The sequence below is a fragment of the Corvus hawaiiensis genome, chromosome 13 (assembly GCF_020740725.1).
Source record: "Corvus hawaiiensis isolate bCorHaw1 chromosome 13, bCorHaw1.pri.cur, whole genome shotgun sequence".
NCBI classification, from domain to species: domain Eukaryota; kingdom Metazoa; phylum Chordata; class Aves; order Passeriformes; family Corvidae; genus Corvus; species Corvus hawaiiensis.
Window position 1 is genome coordinate 22,278,778 of NC_063225.1, and position 15,842 is coordinate 22,294,619.

General features: G+C 49.5%; 1 long non-coding RNA gene and 1 other non-coding gene across 2 annotated transcripts; one reads left to right on the forward strand and one right to left on the reverse strand.

Annotated features, from left to right (window-relative positions):
* The first annotated feature begins 723 nt into the window (after positions 1–723).
* Positions 724–11,688, forward strand: LOC125332391. Its single transcript, XR_007206472.1, has 4 exons — positions 724–735; positions 1,498–1,502; positions 9,218–9,668; positions 11,661–11,688. It is a non-coding gene; the product is annotated as an uncharacterized LOC125332391 (long non-coding RNA).
* TRNAS-AGA lies at positions 5,128–5,209 on the reverse strand. Its single transcript has one exon. It is a non-coding gene; the product is annotated as a tRNA-Ser (tRNA).
* Positions 11,689–15,842: the final 4,154 nt, after the last annotated feature.

The window sequence follows — 15,842 nt, forward strand, 5'->3', positions numbered from 1 at the left end:
GAGTGCTCACCATGACACCATGGCACCTCCTGCATAGCTCACCTCTGGCTCCTGTGCCCAGCCTTGCTCAGCCTTAGGCCCCTGGCTGAGGCTGGCTTTCTCTCCACTGCCTTGGACATCCATCACCAAGTGCAGCCTTCCTGCAGGGCCTCCAGGCACTCTCTGATCACGCCACCCTTCAGGGCAGCAGCACAGCTCCTTCTGCAGGCCCAGCGTGGCCGCTCTTACAAGTGCCAGGCTCGAAACCTCAAACAATCTTGTCTTTCCCAAATTGCAACAAGCTCTTTCTGACTCAGGGCAGGCCTTGGAAAGTCACCTTCCCCAGCAGAAGCCCCCTTGCCTTCTCTTCTCCAGCCCAAACCAGCCCCGCTCCTTAAGGACTAATGGGAGGGAAACATTGCCCTGCCCATCTCTACAAAAGGTAAAGAAAGACCTTCTGGGGAACCCAAGGAAAGGGGCTGGAGAGGCAAGGAGAAAGGACAGGTGAGACACCAAGGGCTGAGCAATGACTGAGCTCCAGTTCCTGTGGGGAAGAGGTTCACTCACTGCCCATGGTGCAGGGCAAGGAGGACAGAGGCCTCTCTGGAAACTCCTTCTTCTCAGAAGGAACTTGACTGCCAGGCATCCCAGGAGGACACAAGTCCTAATGGCTGCTCAAAGCAGGGCTGGAGACAAAGCAAGAAGCAGGCGACTCAGTGCCTGAGCCCCATTGAAACCCCAGTGTGATGCCCAGGCGTGGGGAATCACAAAGATCTCTGCACACCTGGCTCCAGTGGCTCTTTGCTCTCTGGGAGTCTCTGCAGGATCCAGAGCAGCCCCCGCAGTCTGCTTTTGCCAAGGCCGACCTGGCTCAAAGCCAGTCTGTGCCTGCTGGGCTGGGAGGTGCCTGGAGTCCCGGGCAGGAGGCCCAGCTGAGGGGAGCAGGAGCAGGAGCTCAGCTGCTCTGTGGGAGCAGAACTTGCAGAGGGAAGGAGCCGCGCTGTTTGGGATCAGGAGAGGCTGGGCAGTGTGGAGCCAGGCTGAAGAAAAGCTGGTCTGCCTTGGCCAGGAATGACTGAGCCCTGCTCACCTGCCTGAGGGCAGCTCTGACAAGCACTACCCCGCAAGGCTCCTGCAGCGCTGCTGCTTCCCGCTCCTGCCGCCCGCAGCCTGCGCTGCCTCCTGCTCCTCCAGTGCCCACGGGCACTGCCTCCCGCACTGCCACCTCACACCCTGGCCTGCCTCCAGCTCCTGCAACTCTCACACTGGCTGCCCCCTCCTTCCACCCCCTGCACGCACCCCAGCTCCAGCTCCTGGCATGTGCCTGTGCTCCTCTGGCTCTGACACGTGGCATAACTCACGCTGCTGGGTGCTCCTAATGGAGCCCCTCCAGTTGTAGAACACAAGTCCTGTTTCACTGGCGAATCCTCCGTGGTCCTCATGCCTTTCAGGAAACCTCTTCAGTGCCATGGCTACTCTGCAGGATGGATTGTCATCTGGAATATTCACACGCTCCAGCAATGGTGCTGGGGGTGCCACGAGCTTCACAGGTGTTTCAGAGTTGTGGTGGCAGCAGGAACCAGCTGTGTCCTGGGCAGGCCAACCCCTAAAGGTTTTCCAAGAGAGATGGCGCCAACAGCACCCTGTGTCTCCTCCATTCCCAACACCCAGCCACCTCCTGCCAATACAGTGTCCCTTGGGAATACCTGCTTGGCCCTGATCCTGGATCACCCTACAAATGGTCATGGCAGCAAACAGACAAGGACAGAGAAAGCTCCCAGGTCTTGGAGCTGAGCACACATGGAGCAGGCTGAGCCTCCTCCACCCCTACAGGAGGTGCCCTCCTGTGCCTGAGAAGCTGCAGGTTGAGCTGCCAGCAGGGAAGGGAGGAAGACCTGTGTGTTCGTAATACGCAGGGCCTCGTGGGGGGAGCTGTGCCTGCTGCTCTGCAGCTGCCCGTAGGCCATGCTGAGGGGCCCTTTGGGAGTGTTGGTGCCTGAGAAAGCCAAAGAGAAAGTGTCACCAAAGCCTAGGGGAAAACAGAAACTCTCAAACAACATCTTTTCAATGTTAGAGAATTAGACATTACTTTATTCTGGCCAGGATGGTATGCTGGCCGGGATGTGCAATAGAAATTATTCCATCCACATATGCCTGGTTTGTGCAGCGGAAATTTTTCCATCACACATGATTCTTTACCAGATTTTTCACATATTTATGTCAAAACCCCAAAGAAATTCTTCTTCATTGGACTCTAATTACACAATCCTTAGTATTCAATCTCCTATTGATTATTGATCCCTTTTCCTTGGATGCTAATTTGGTGCTCTTATCAGTATCTTTTCCCAGACCACGTGTCTCCAGCCACATCAGGCAGTAATGTTAATGTCCGTTTATCTCCTCTGTATCTTCTGGCCACTCCCAACCTGTAGATGCATGTTAAACTCTCATCATCTGGGAATCTTCTTTTTGTTGACTGACGCCTACCTGGCCCCAGCCAGCAGAACTCAAACCCTGGGTAAACAGAGTCTTTTGAAGAAAAGCTTTGATACCCCTCCCCTTGGGCAAAGGTGAACAAACCCCTGACTAAAGTTAGTTAAAAAAATAATAAAAGTTGTAGCATTTCTAACAAAAGCAGGAAGCGGGGGCAGAGGGAAGCGGAGGGCTATGGCCAGGGGTGCCCAGAGAGCTAGAGCCAAGCAGGGTAAAAGCTGTTGAGTGGGGCAGCGTCGGTGAAAAAGTGCCCTAGCAGACGATGGTTTCGATCCATCGACCTCTGGGTTATGGGCCCAGCACGCTCCCGCTGCACCACTCTGCTCCCCCTGGGGCTTGGCCACCACCACCTCCAGCCAGGCCTGACCCTACCCGGGCACTGCTGGCTCTCACTCCCTCCCTTCCTCTCTGCTTGGCCTCCCTGTCGCAGGTTCGGTTTGTAACCGGGCAGAAACACCAATTTAGTGTAGTGGTTTGGTCCAAAATACTCATTACTGTTTATCTGCTGTGAGATAAGAATTAGGAGAAATGCAAAACAGGCACCAAACTTGAAAGAATATAAAGAAGTTTATTAACAGACCTAAAAGAAGAAAAAAAAAAAATTATACCACCTTCAGAACTCTCCTCCTCCCCCCACCTTCCTCCCTTCTCCCACTGACAATGTTCAAAGACAACCCTTGAGATGTTCAGCCTGTTTACCACTTCCATAATAACCTTGTTCAGTCCATTTAGAAAGAGAAGTCTCTTCTTGCTCATGCTATGAAAACATTATCACAACGAGACAGCCGCCCACTTCCAAATATTGTTCAGTCCATTTAGGAAGAGGAGTCTCTCTGCCTGCGTGTGAGTCCTTTCCCCCGACTTGCAGCTTTTCCCGCAACTGCTTTCGAGGGTCCACTCTTGAAGTTTTTTGGGGTACAATTTTAAGGTTGAGCCGTTCAGAAACAAAAACAGAGGCCCTTCTCCTTCCCTGGGAACAAAGGGTCTTCATCATCTTCATCATTAGGACTATCTCTGGGAGCATCTCTAGGAACTGAGGTTTTCTCCTTTCCCATTTGGAGCAAAAGTCCTCATCTGGTTCATCTCTACGGACTGAGGTTTTCTCCTTTCCCGTTTGGAGCAAAAGTCCTCATCTGGTCCATCTCTCCCTGTCCAAACTTCTCATGAAATTACAGCTGCGTCAGCATCTGCCTATCTCAGCGCAGGTGCTTTTGCTCACGAGTTGAACACTCCACCCCCCATATCTTCATGAAATTACAACAGGATACTCTGATATATCATAGTTTCACAAGAGAATTTCAGCTTTAAGCATCTCCTCTCTCTCTTCCCTCAGGGTTTCAGCTCTTCACAGCAATAAAAAGGTTACTCTCACCTCGGCCTTGCAACTTTGCAGCTGGAATGTTGAATCTTTCTTATCGCAGTGGAGAGGGGGGAGAGCCGAGCCGCTCCGGCTGCCCACGGCAAGGCAGTGGGGGGGGGTTCCATGGCTGGAACAGGTCCATGGCTTCAGGATGGCCGTGGCCCGGCCCGGCCTGGCCCAAGCAGGGCCTGGCCGGGCCCACTGGGCCCTGCTCGGGCCCTGCAGCCACCTGTCCCAGCGCCGGAAACGAGAGAGAGCTTGGAGGGGGAGTTTGCCTATTCTTAAATGTGGATCACAGAGGTGATCACAACTTTAAGTGGCTTAGAGAATTGTCCATATTCAAACTGGCCAGCTGATAGGTTCTTTCAGTTCCCAGAGGAAACTGTAAGCACCCCTTAGCAAGGACGTCCCTTCCGGGACTATGCTTGCTAACCTATGACACTCCCCCACCAAACAAAATGGACTCCCCGACAAATTCATCTCCTGTTGGGCATGCGCTCCACAGCTCCAGGGCCGGCCCTTGCCCTTCTCCCACAGCCCTGCACGGCCACTTGCCCTTTGACTGCCCACTCTGGCGCTGCACATGCTCAAGGCACCCCGGAGGCAGGCTGTAGCCTTGGGCCTTGCTAGGGACGGGGGCACCTGAAATCCAGTGACATCCTGACGGCTGCAGCCCTGCCCAGAAATCCAGCTCTGCTCCCAGCATGCTGCAGGACTGCACCTGCCCGACAGTTTGGTTCTTTGCTGGCCAAGGAGGGACGCAGGCTCCCTTTGCTTGGAATTACCAACGGAAGGAATTCTGCTATTACAGCTGTGCAAATTCTGGTGCCTCAGCTCAATGCTGCTCACGGCTACCCTGAAGGAAAAGCTCTGAGTTCTAGGCACTTTGTGCTAAGCAGGCTGTCAAGCTGCAGGTCCTTGCCTTTCACGCTTGGTGCTAATGCGAGGTGACAAAATGCTCAGCTCCAGGTGCTGTCTGCATTTCCCCTTTCCTTCTTCATTGATGCTGACAACATCGCTGAGCTTCTTTTCCCTTGAAGTGCTTCCGCCACGCCAAGAGGCTTGACTGCAGGGCAGAGACCTTGCAGCAGCAATGGGCTTTTGTCTCCCGCCCTTACGTGTGCACCTCAGGCTTTCCCTTGCCCCGAAGAAGGGACTTCAGAAGCCAGGCAAGGCTGCCAGCAGCTCCTCCCTTGCGGCTGCTCTGCGGGAACTGCAAGCACAGGAGCCCTCTGGGGCTGTGTCACAGCTGCAGCGTGTTCAGCTGCCCGCAGCCCAAAAAGGGGCATGCACCCCGTAGTTGGCAGGATTTGAACCTGCGCGGGGAAACCCCAATGGATTTCTAGTCCATCGCCTTCACCACTCGGCCACAACTACCTGCTCCAGCCCTCCCTGCCCTGCCCTGCACATCACATGCCCTGTCCTGGTCTGTCCTGGGGTGTCCTGGTGTGTCCCGGAGTGTCCTGGGGTGTCCCGGTGTTTCCCGGTGTTTCCCAGTCTGTCCCGGTGATTCCCGGTGTTTCCCAGTGTGTCCCGGTCTGTCCCGGTGTTTCCCGGTCTGTCCTGGTCTGTCCCAGTGGTTCCCGGTCTGTCCCGGTGTTTCCCAGTGTGTCCCGGTCTGTCCCGGTGTTTCCCGGTCTGTCCTGGTCTGTCCCAGTGGTTCCCGGTCTGTCCCGGTGTGTCCCAGTGTGTCCCGGTCTGTCCCGGTGTTTCCCGGTCTGTCCCGGGGTGTCCCGGTGTGTCCCAGTGTGTCCCGGTATTTCCCGGGGTGTCCCGGTCTGTCCCGGTCTGTCCCAGTGTTTCCCAGTGTTATAAACATATATTACAATATTGGCTTCTCGCAAAGTATAAAGGTAGATATTATATAATGTTAGAAATGCTTTTTGCTGTGTGGATGTAGTTTTCTCTCTTTTTAACAAGAATGTTAGCAAGTGTGAGCAAGTAAGATAACCTCCAAGTGAACAGAGGATGAGGCCCGAGGAGCTGCTGATCAACACTTTGTCCAGGGAACAAAAGGGCCCAAAGGCTGCTCTGCCCGGAGAGCGGGCGGCCAGGAGAGCCCAGAGCCGCTATCACCGCTCTGCCCGGAGAGACAAAGAGGCCCAAAGCTGCAATCAGCCCTGACTGTCTGGAGAATTAAGAGATCCACCCTACCATCAACTCTTACCTAGCAGGCCCAACCCCAAGAATCAAAAGAAATAAAACCGCAAGGCAGAAGACTACGCATGCTCTAAAAAGGCGGAACCAAGGAGTGGCCATACAGAACAGCTCCAGGAAAAGTTTGAATATTAATAGAGAACAGACAGTAAAAATGGTATAAAAAGGACTCACCTCTAGCATCAGGTGTGCTCTTGGCAGAGCGCCAAGGCACCCGGCCGTTACCCCTTTGCTTTATTTTATGTGTCTCTTATTGTCTTTATATTAAACTCTTTAAATTCTCACAGGAGAGTGAACCTCATTTTTCACAGCCCTTTGTGTGCACAAACACACACCCGGATAGGAAGAGCAAATCAGGTACCAACTCCCTGTACTTGCAGAAGAATGAATGGAAATAACTCCCTGTTTAGGCTGGAAATTAGGAGAAAATTTGTACCCATCAGAAGGGTGTTGAAGTGGAGCCGCTGCCTAGTGACACCAGACAGAAGGAGAAGTGAAATCCCAATTTAGAGGCTTTTAATGTGGAGCTTTTTGGATGTTGGGGGCATTGGAAGTAGATCTTGCCAGTCCCATGGGCGATGCAGGCAGCTTCCCAAGGGAGCATCCCTGCCCCACGCCAGGGACCTGCTGCCCTGGTCCCACAAAGTGATTTGGGTTGTACCTGGTGGCTCAGCAGATCTTGGGGAAATGCCTCAACCTTTTTTGGATTTGAATGACATTTGAGACAAATCAAGTTTCTCCTCTGAGGGATGGAGTCTTGGGCTCTCTTGGGTTTTACTTGAACGTTTCTTTAATCTGTCCCCCACCCCAAAAACCCCCAGCAGATCCCCTGCTCCTCCCACTCTGTGTCTCCCACAGATATGATCCTCAGAGCTTTTCCCTTGAACTAAAAGAACTGGAAATTGGTTGGGTTTTGATGCCTCTTGGCAACAAAATTTTCCTCTATTGTGCAGCTCAGGGGGAAAGAAACTTCTCCCTCCCTTCAGTTTGCTGCAACAAAGTCTTTTGTTCCTCTTTGTGAAGAACTGGGAAGAAACACTTATTTGAAAGCTGAGGGAGCTAGATTCAATTCCCTTCTCATTTTGAGCAAAACAACCAGGTTATTTATGTTGAAAGTAACTCCAGAATTTTGAAGAGATCTTTTGAGAAAATATTTCCCTTGGTGACTGATTATGAGTGGGTAGGGGAAGAAACTCTTTGCCTTGAGCCACTCAAAGCAGTCCTTTCTTCCCAAAGAGTAGATGTAATTATATTTTCTAGGTGCAAAAAAAGAAGTAGTAGTGGACCAAAGGAGCTCCAAGCCAATCTCCATTTGCTGTCAATGACAGAATTAAATGCGCAGGGCTCCTATCAGCTCTGCCAGACAAAATGTTCCTTTTGGGTCATTGGAGGTTTTGTCAGGAAGCTTTGTAGCATGAATAGCTCATGGACTTATCTCTGCTGGCTTCAGCCATTCCTGCTGTCCATCATATCTTGCTATTATGAGGCAGCTCTTTTCATTATGTTGTCTTTTAACTCAGATATCTGGGCCTTTTTCTACTTCTAGCCCTAGTTTTCTGCAGGACAAACATTTTCTTATCTGTGAGTGTATTCAGTTGTGGCCACACAAATGAAGGAAAGGAGCTGGCAGGTGATAATTTATGAAACTTTCTATAATGGGAAAAACTCAGCATTCAATTTCCATCTCCTTAGAAATCTCTATTTTTATTTCTTTTCCTGTCTCTTGTGGTCTTTGTGGCTGGTCTGAGCTTAGTGTTTGGAAATGCGATTATATGGATCCAAATTCTTTTGAGACAGAATAATTTTGTACATAAACCCAAATAAATTTAACTTTCTAATATTAGGGCAGTTTGACATCCAGGCTCGGTGACCTGGCAGTGGTTAGTGCTTGGCCAGCCTCAGAACACAGAGTTCGTCTGATTTAGGTGAAATTTCAGTCATTGGAGACAAAGTAAAATTGCCTTTTATTTGCTCAGCACTAAAAATCCATCTGAAGCTGATTGCCAAGATTTGCTGGAGCTGCTGAGTGATGGGATAAACTCCTGCGATGGCACCATGAAATGGGAGACCGGGAGAGAAATATTAAAAAATGGCATTTCCAACCATTTGCAGGCCCTGATGTTCTGCTGTTGGCTTGGTGCTGTCAAAGGGGCAGATTTTGATGGTTTTAGGGGCACTAACCTGGGCAGTGAAACACACCTGATGCAGCAATTGCATCTCTGATCTCTGCAAGTGCCTTTATCTCTCTTCATGCTCCTCAGCACTGCAAGGACTGAGTAAATCTGAGGCTTTGGGAAGGCCCTAATGACAGATTTTGGAGAGATTTGAGTCAAGAGATAGAAGCAGCAGCAGCAGGTGGTGTAACCTTCATCCTTGTGCTCTCCTGCATGCTGATGCAGCCTGAATGAGGCAGGGATTCCATAAAACACCTTCTGTATCTCCTGTGGGAGAAAAACAAGTGGCAAATTCTTTAATTTCTTGGCGTTTCAGGCATGTGTCGTGCGGCTGTGCTGCACCCCCGGGCCAGGCACTGCCTCTCTTTGCTCTGACTGGTGCTTCCAAGCTGTAAATAAAAAACCACCTCTCTGCCCAGCTTCCACTTTGCTTTGAAAATTCAGCACCACGTCAGCAGCTGAACAGGTCCCGGAGCTGGGGAGAAGGATTGGAGATGCAATCTGCATCGCAGAGTTGTTACAGGGGGAAAATATCGTGCTCCTCCTGTGCCTGGAGCTGCTAATCTTGTGTTCTGAACATTGAAAATCTCTTCAGCTTCTCTCATTGTACCTAAGCTTGATTACAGCTTTGATTTCACACCTCTCTCATGCAAGCTTTTCCTCCCTCCTCAGCTGGAATTGTAAGGCCTGAGAAGAGAAATTTTATTGCACCTTGGGACAGTTCCCAACATCTATCCCTGCTCCTAATGCTGCTTTTAATTCTATTGGGAATCTGAGCATGAGGGGAGCTGGGGGGACTTTAGTGAGGGGGAAAATAAGGGACAGAGGCCAAAGTGTAAATGCAGAATCCGGGTTACCACAGTCTGCAGGGTTGTGGGGATTTGGGCCACGCAAACGGATGTTTTTCTCTGTGAAAGGCCGGTTCCCTCTGTGTATCTCCTCCAGAAATTCTTGAGCACCAGAGCTGGTGCTGGAGCTGCAGCCACACAAAAAGTCCCCATGGAGCTGTGTGGGACCCAGTGGGAATCATTTGTTTGCTGCTTTTGATGAAAAGTTGTGACATGAACCTCAGTGTCAGGGAGGTGACATGTTAATGCTGCTGCTATCAGACAGTGCCCACACACTGTGTCTGGAGACAGCTCAGGAGAAGATGAAGAAATCCAGGATTAAATCCCATGTGCTTCTGAACTCTATCAGAAACTGCTTGGAGTGAAGTCTGTGGAGTGACTTGGGAGGGCTGGACAGAAGGCACAGCTCTGAGACGTGCGTGGTACATCAGTGACGTCCTAATAATGGTCTTTGCACAGGGATGAAAAAGTATCAGTTTGCATGGCCTGAATGTCTGGGTCTGGAAATTCTGCATGTTGCACGAGCTGTGCTGAGCTCATTTGGCTCTGAAATTTCATCTCTGCACCTTAGGCAGGAACGACATCAGAGTCCTGAAATGATTAATAAAAATCAGTCATAACCCAGAAGCAAATCTTGGCAATACATGTCTGTGGCAGGTGAGGAGACTGAAAGCTTTCATTAGGAATTGGGGATTATGAGCACTGACATTTACTGTGCTAGAAAGTCCAAGGGACAAATTTGTGCCAATTAATGTCACGCCTTTAACTACGAGGATCAATTCGTGTTATGCTTGTACCAGAGTCTGGTGACAGAGAGGGTTTCCAAAGGAAGTCTTGGTCCATGGAGGCCTGTGCCCAAAGAAAATGCAAAGAGAACTGAGGTATGAAAAACAAAGGTCCTTTATTTATATAAGAGCAGCAACAAAAACGAGCTGCAGAACATATTTACATTGTAAGAACCTTTGTAACAACAACGATCTATAGAACGTATTTACAAGAACATATCTATCAATACTATCTTAAACGTATTTACAGAAGACAAAAAGAAACGCTAAAACGTATATACAGAAGGGTGCCATCTCTGCCCTGGATCTCCATCAGTCCTGGAAGAAAAGCAAGTGACACAGTCATTGCAGTCAGGCACAGAGGGCTGTTCCATGTGCCCCAGCCTGGGCCACACTGGCAGAGCGGGACTCTGCTGCCAGCGCTGAGCCTGGCTGGGGCTGGGGGTCAGGCCCCAGGCACTGGCACGGGGCTTGTGTGAGCCAAAGCAAGTGCAGGACAGGCTGGGGATGGTGCTTGTGCTGCCAGAATCCAGCCCACGGGGCACCGTGTCCCTCAGCGGGGCACCCAGCCCAGCCCCAGCCTGGCAGCAGGGCACCCACTCTGCCTGTGGGGAGCACATACCTGTCCTACCGCTGGAGTCCCTCTTCATCCCAGGACCATGTCCTCCTCCTCGTCTTTTCCATCCACATCCATGTCCTCACTGTACTCTTCCATTTCCACCTCCATCTCTTCCTCCATCTCTTCCTTCACATCAACCTCCATCTCTTCCTCCATCTCCTCCTTCGCATCCACCTCCATCTCTTCCTCCATCTCTTCCTTCACGTCCACCTCCATCTCTTCCTCTCCAGTCTCTCCTCCATCCACTTCCATCTCCTCCTCTGTATCAGTCTTTCTATCCACCTGCATCTCTTTCTCTTCGTCTCTGGAAACCTGCAGATGTAGCAAAACCTCGGAGTGGGATCCCTGTCCCACAGCATCCCCACAGAGGCACTTAGGTGGTGTCCATTTCCATGGAATGGCACCTTACCTTCCTCAGGACAAATGTGAGCATCTGGCAGGGATGAACGGCAAAATCCAGGCACAAGAGACCTTTGGGAACTCTTGGGAGTAGCGGAGCAGGGGCCAAGCAGGGTGACGGGTGTGTAGGCACAAGGGCGAATGGTTGTGTTGTCCTCTTTGCTGGATGCTGGGAGCTCCGGTGTGAATGCAGACCGTGACATCACAATTCACAGGAGTCCAGGGTCACCGTGGAGTGGACAACGGGGATCATAGAATGATGGACTCCCTGAGTGGTCTGGCTTGGAAGGGACGCTAAAGATCATCTTGTTCCAACTTGAGCAATCTTCTACCAGAGCACGTTGCTCAGAGTCCTGTTCCCACGTGGCCTTGGATGTTCGCAGGGATGGGGCATCCACATCCTCTGTGCACAGCCTGGGCCAGTGCCTCAGCACTCTCAGTGTGAAAAAGCAGCTTCCTTAGAGCCAACCTAAATCAACCTCCTGCAGTTAAAAGCCATCCCCGCTTCTCCTCTTGCCACTGGCCCTATTGAACACTGTCCCCATCTTTCCTATGGGACCCTTCGAGTCCTGCATGGCCACAGCAAAGCCTCTCCAGGGCCTTCTGTTCTCCAGGCTGAACATTCTCAAGCCCACATGGACAGCAGTGACTTAGATCAGCAGAAATCAAAGCTGCAAGGTAGCAAATAGCACCAGGAACTGAGAGAGGGAAGCTTTAGACCCAGGCTTGTCTCGAAATAGACAAAATTAGTAAGAGTGCAGGGGCAGATGGTGGGACACTGGCTCTGTTCTAACTGATGAATATTTTCTTTTTTTCTTCTTCTTCTTTTCTGTCATGCTGACCTAGGTTTGGCTGTTTGAAAGGAAGCTTGGCACAGCATCCATTGTCTTCTCCATTTGTGAAACACCGAGCAGAATCTGAGCAGGCTGATGGCGCAGAGCAAAACCTGCAAATATCTTGATAATCCTGAGCCTGGGGGATGCAGCTAAACCCAGTCCAAAGGAATTTCTGGAAAGTCGAACCTGGTTTACATTTTCTTGAGTTTGGCTGTGCCAGCTTCACCAGACATTTACAAAAAAAGCAAACAAAAAACTCCAACCAAAAAAGACAAAAACCCAAACAAACAAACCCACACAAACCAATCAAACAAACAGATAAAAAACCCCAAATCAAACCAAAAGGAATGAGGAGTTCATAGTAGTTGTGAGGATATCACAGCAGGCGAACGGCTGCTTCCCACAGGATCACCAGAAAAAGCCACATGGAACAGCTGCTCCGAAAGATCCACACCAGGGGCAATAGAAAAAGGGATACATGGCGGCTTTGGGGGTAGCTCCACATGAAGGTGAAGGATGAGCACTCCGTGGTACAGATCCAGCATTCCCCACACTCCAGGCCGCTCTTTGCTCCTGATGAAAGACCCTTGCAGGACTGTGGCCCTTCTCAGTGCAATGTCAATCATCCCCACAGCTCTCAGCTGAGCCACTGGCATTTCCAGAGCGAGATTCAGGCACAATCCTAGTGCCTCGGAGCATCTGTGGAAGATCCTGAACTTCTTCACCCCCAGAAACACAAAGCAGCTCAGGCTTTCCCTGAATTGGGTCTTCAGAGGAGGTTTCCAGTATCTCTGAGATTTGTTCACCCCTCAGCACGTGTGACTTTATGTACACTGATGCATTTGGGTTCCTTCCTCACCCCTGTGTGCCAGTGAGAAACCACCCACGTGGATGAAGGATAATGTGTACAGGGAAATTTATTCCTGGATTGTCATTTTGCTTCACTGTCACTTAGTTTAACATGGTCCTTATCTAAGAAGGACTTAGAAGAAATGTGTAGGAATTTTGGCTCTGAGAGGAGCAGAAAGCACATTTTCTAAAGCAAATGCCCAGCTGATGCAGCTTCCCTGGCAAAAGAGTGATTCCCATTCATCTTCCTGGGAAGAATGTGAAGACCCATTCAGAGATCACAGGTTCAGCTGGCCTTTGGCTTTGTGTACCTCATTTCACAGGTCCAGTTTCATTAAAGGAGGCTCAAGTTTGCCTTGCAACACAGAAGTGCTGTAGCTATTCCCAGGAGAAAACCAAGAAATGACTGTCCCACGGTGTGGTCACTAGGTTGGTACCCGGGGTAGAAATCCCACCACAGTTGTGGCTCTGTGAGCAAAGAGAGCCAGTGCTTTTTGGGGCTGTAACAGCTGAGAGTGTGGCAGAGCAGTTTTTATATTCTTTTTAGAGTCCTGAAAACATTGTTCCCAAAACAATCTTTCTCTCCCATCTTCTGTCATAAATTGTGGAACAGAGAAAATGGAAAGGAGCAGAGGTTTGTTTAAATTGGCTTTTTTTTGTTGTTGTTTTTTAGTCTTAAAATAGCATCAGCGTGATGCATGATACTTTAGAAATTGGATTAGTGACACCTATTTTGTCCCACCAGAGAGGTGGGATTTAAGACTTCCAACAATAGAAACACCAGATGTGCAAGAGCTCAGTTTTCCACCCCTCACAGCCCGGTATCTTGCTGTGCTATTTTAAGCAGCCTCAGCCAGGTATATTAAAATACTGCTCCAAACAACAACAGAATGAAAATGTTCCACCAAATGGGGAAAAATAAGAAAAGTGGGCGGCAGCTGATGTTCATTTTGCAAAGTCAGATGCAAACAATGTTTGCTGAATTCCTTTCCTAGAAAAATGTAGACATTTAATAGAAATCTACCTCTCAGGCTGGTAAGTTTGGTATGATTTTAGATCTGGGAGGAGCAAAACAGGTTCTAGAGAGGCTGTGATTGTCGCAGCCTTGGCAGTGTTCAAGGCCAGGTTGGATGGGGCTTGGAGCAAAGTGGTCTAGTGGAATATGTCCTGAGTGTGGTGAGAGTTGGAACAAGATGAGCTTTAAGGTCCCTTCCAACCCAACACATCCTGTGAGTCCATGAAAAGAAACTTTTGGTTTTCCTGAGGTGTTGCCTTGGCAAGGGGAGGTCACAAATACCTCAGGTAGTTTGAAATGCCCTGAGCAGAACCCAGCTGTGCTTTATCACAGGTGCTGAGGGCTTTTCACTTGTATTTTATGGGGGATTTTCACAGGGCAGTGCAAGAGCAGCTGAATGTGTTTGACAGGCAAAGAGGGCCAGTGTGGCAGCAGCTTCATTCAACAGAGCTTTTCCTTCTGTGATCCTGTATAACCTGAGGCACTCTGGGGCTCTTGAACCCGGCAGCTGGGCAAGTTAATCATGATAATAAGTGATAAATTAACCTGCTCCACTCTCCTTAGCATGGGGGGTGATGAGCATTAGGTACTTTGGGGAGCATTGCCAAGATGGGAGCTTGTTTTTTGCCAAGGAGAAGGGAGAAAATATTGCTTAGACTAAATAAAGCAGCTCTGCTTCCCCAGCAGGAGGAAAAGAAGCGATTAAAGATGTGAGTGCTGCATGGAATCATTTGCATGAGGATACATCTTGTCTGCTATGCAGGATAGTTCCCAATAAACCATGCTTCGCCTGACCTTTATTTTTGGATTTCTACCACATAGTACAAGAGACAAGATTAAAAATCCCAAAGTGCTTTGTGGGCAGGGAATGAAAAGTGGGGAGGCACTTTTTTGTTTTCTTCAGCCTGCCTCTTTCTTTTGTTCCCTTCAGGGATCTCACTTCATTTCTGCTGGTTTTTGGAGCACATGTGCTTAGCTCTTTCCAGATCCCCTGGGCTTGTTTTAGCTCTGGGTGTCATGGACACTCTAAATTGTGAGGTTTTTTCCCTCCATCTACCTCTGCTTCTTCAAGTGGTTTACCTTCCTTTACCTGTTGGAGTGATGGATTTTTCTCACCTTTTATTACTTAGTGCTTTTTCTGTATTTCCTTCATTCTCTAAAACCAACTTTTCCCTTGCCCTGTGGCTGTTAGATGCCAGTTATGGGAGCATTAATTCTTTCTCTACTGCTTGTCTGAGCTTTCACAAGGAGCTGAGAGCTCTCTCGGGTTAAACTTGACTCGCTTCATCACCTTCCTTGCTGCTGCCTATGTCCTTGGACACTTAAGGGAATAAAGTCTCAGTGTGGAGGTGTGGAGATTGTAGTTGTGAAACTGTGGGTCTTTTTGAGAGACAAGAATGCTGTTCTCAATCTTTTCAAGGATAAACTGACCACCTTGTTTTGGGGCCAAGCGGGCTCAGATCAGCACAGAGGTGCCTGTTGCAGGTACTGAGGTTTGGAGGGCTGGCAGCAGCTTCTTGGGCTGTGTTTGTGTGGTGCTGTAAGGTTTGTGTTGGGTCCCTGGAGCAGTGGGAACAGAGCCCCTGTGAGATGCACATCAGGAAATGTGGGTACAAAGGGCCTGAAATGTGACCAGCTCTGGCATAGTTTCCATAGGACAAAATATTTTTACTGGGATTTTGGACAATTTGAGGCTCTTCCTCTTACCCTTTGCCTGGTGAACATTCCCCCTTTGCAAGAGTGGGGAATCCTGAGCTCACACCATGGAAGTGCCTGATAAATATTTTTTTCTATTTTTCAATGTTTTCATCCCAGCAGGAGTCAGAGAATATGTGATTTTCCCCTCAATTTAAACCCTCAGAAAGGAGGGCCAATAGGGCTTTACCCTTCCTTTAAACCTTAGGATGATGAAAATGGGGGAGTTCTGCTCAATTCAAACCCATAACATAGCATTGTCAAAGTTACCTGCTTCCATTTAAACTAGAAAATAATGGAAACTAGGGATTCCCTGTCAAGCAATACCCCTAAGAGCATGGAAAAGGCAGGGTTTTCTTCAATTAGTACCCTTAAAATTGCAGAGGAAGGGGATTCCCCCTCAATTTAAACACAGTCATGAAGAAGGAAGATTGTCCTTTTGTTTAAAGCCCTTTTCTCCTGGTAAACCTCCTTTTTTCTGGGGGCACTGGGTTAGGACTGACGAGGTGAAAGGGGAAAGTTGAACGTTTCCCCCTGAGAGCCCATGTGCTGCCCTGCCTCCTTAGGTGCTGCCCCTAAGGAGAAAATACCCATTTTGGTAGCACAGATCCCATGTTGACAGTATTGCATCTC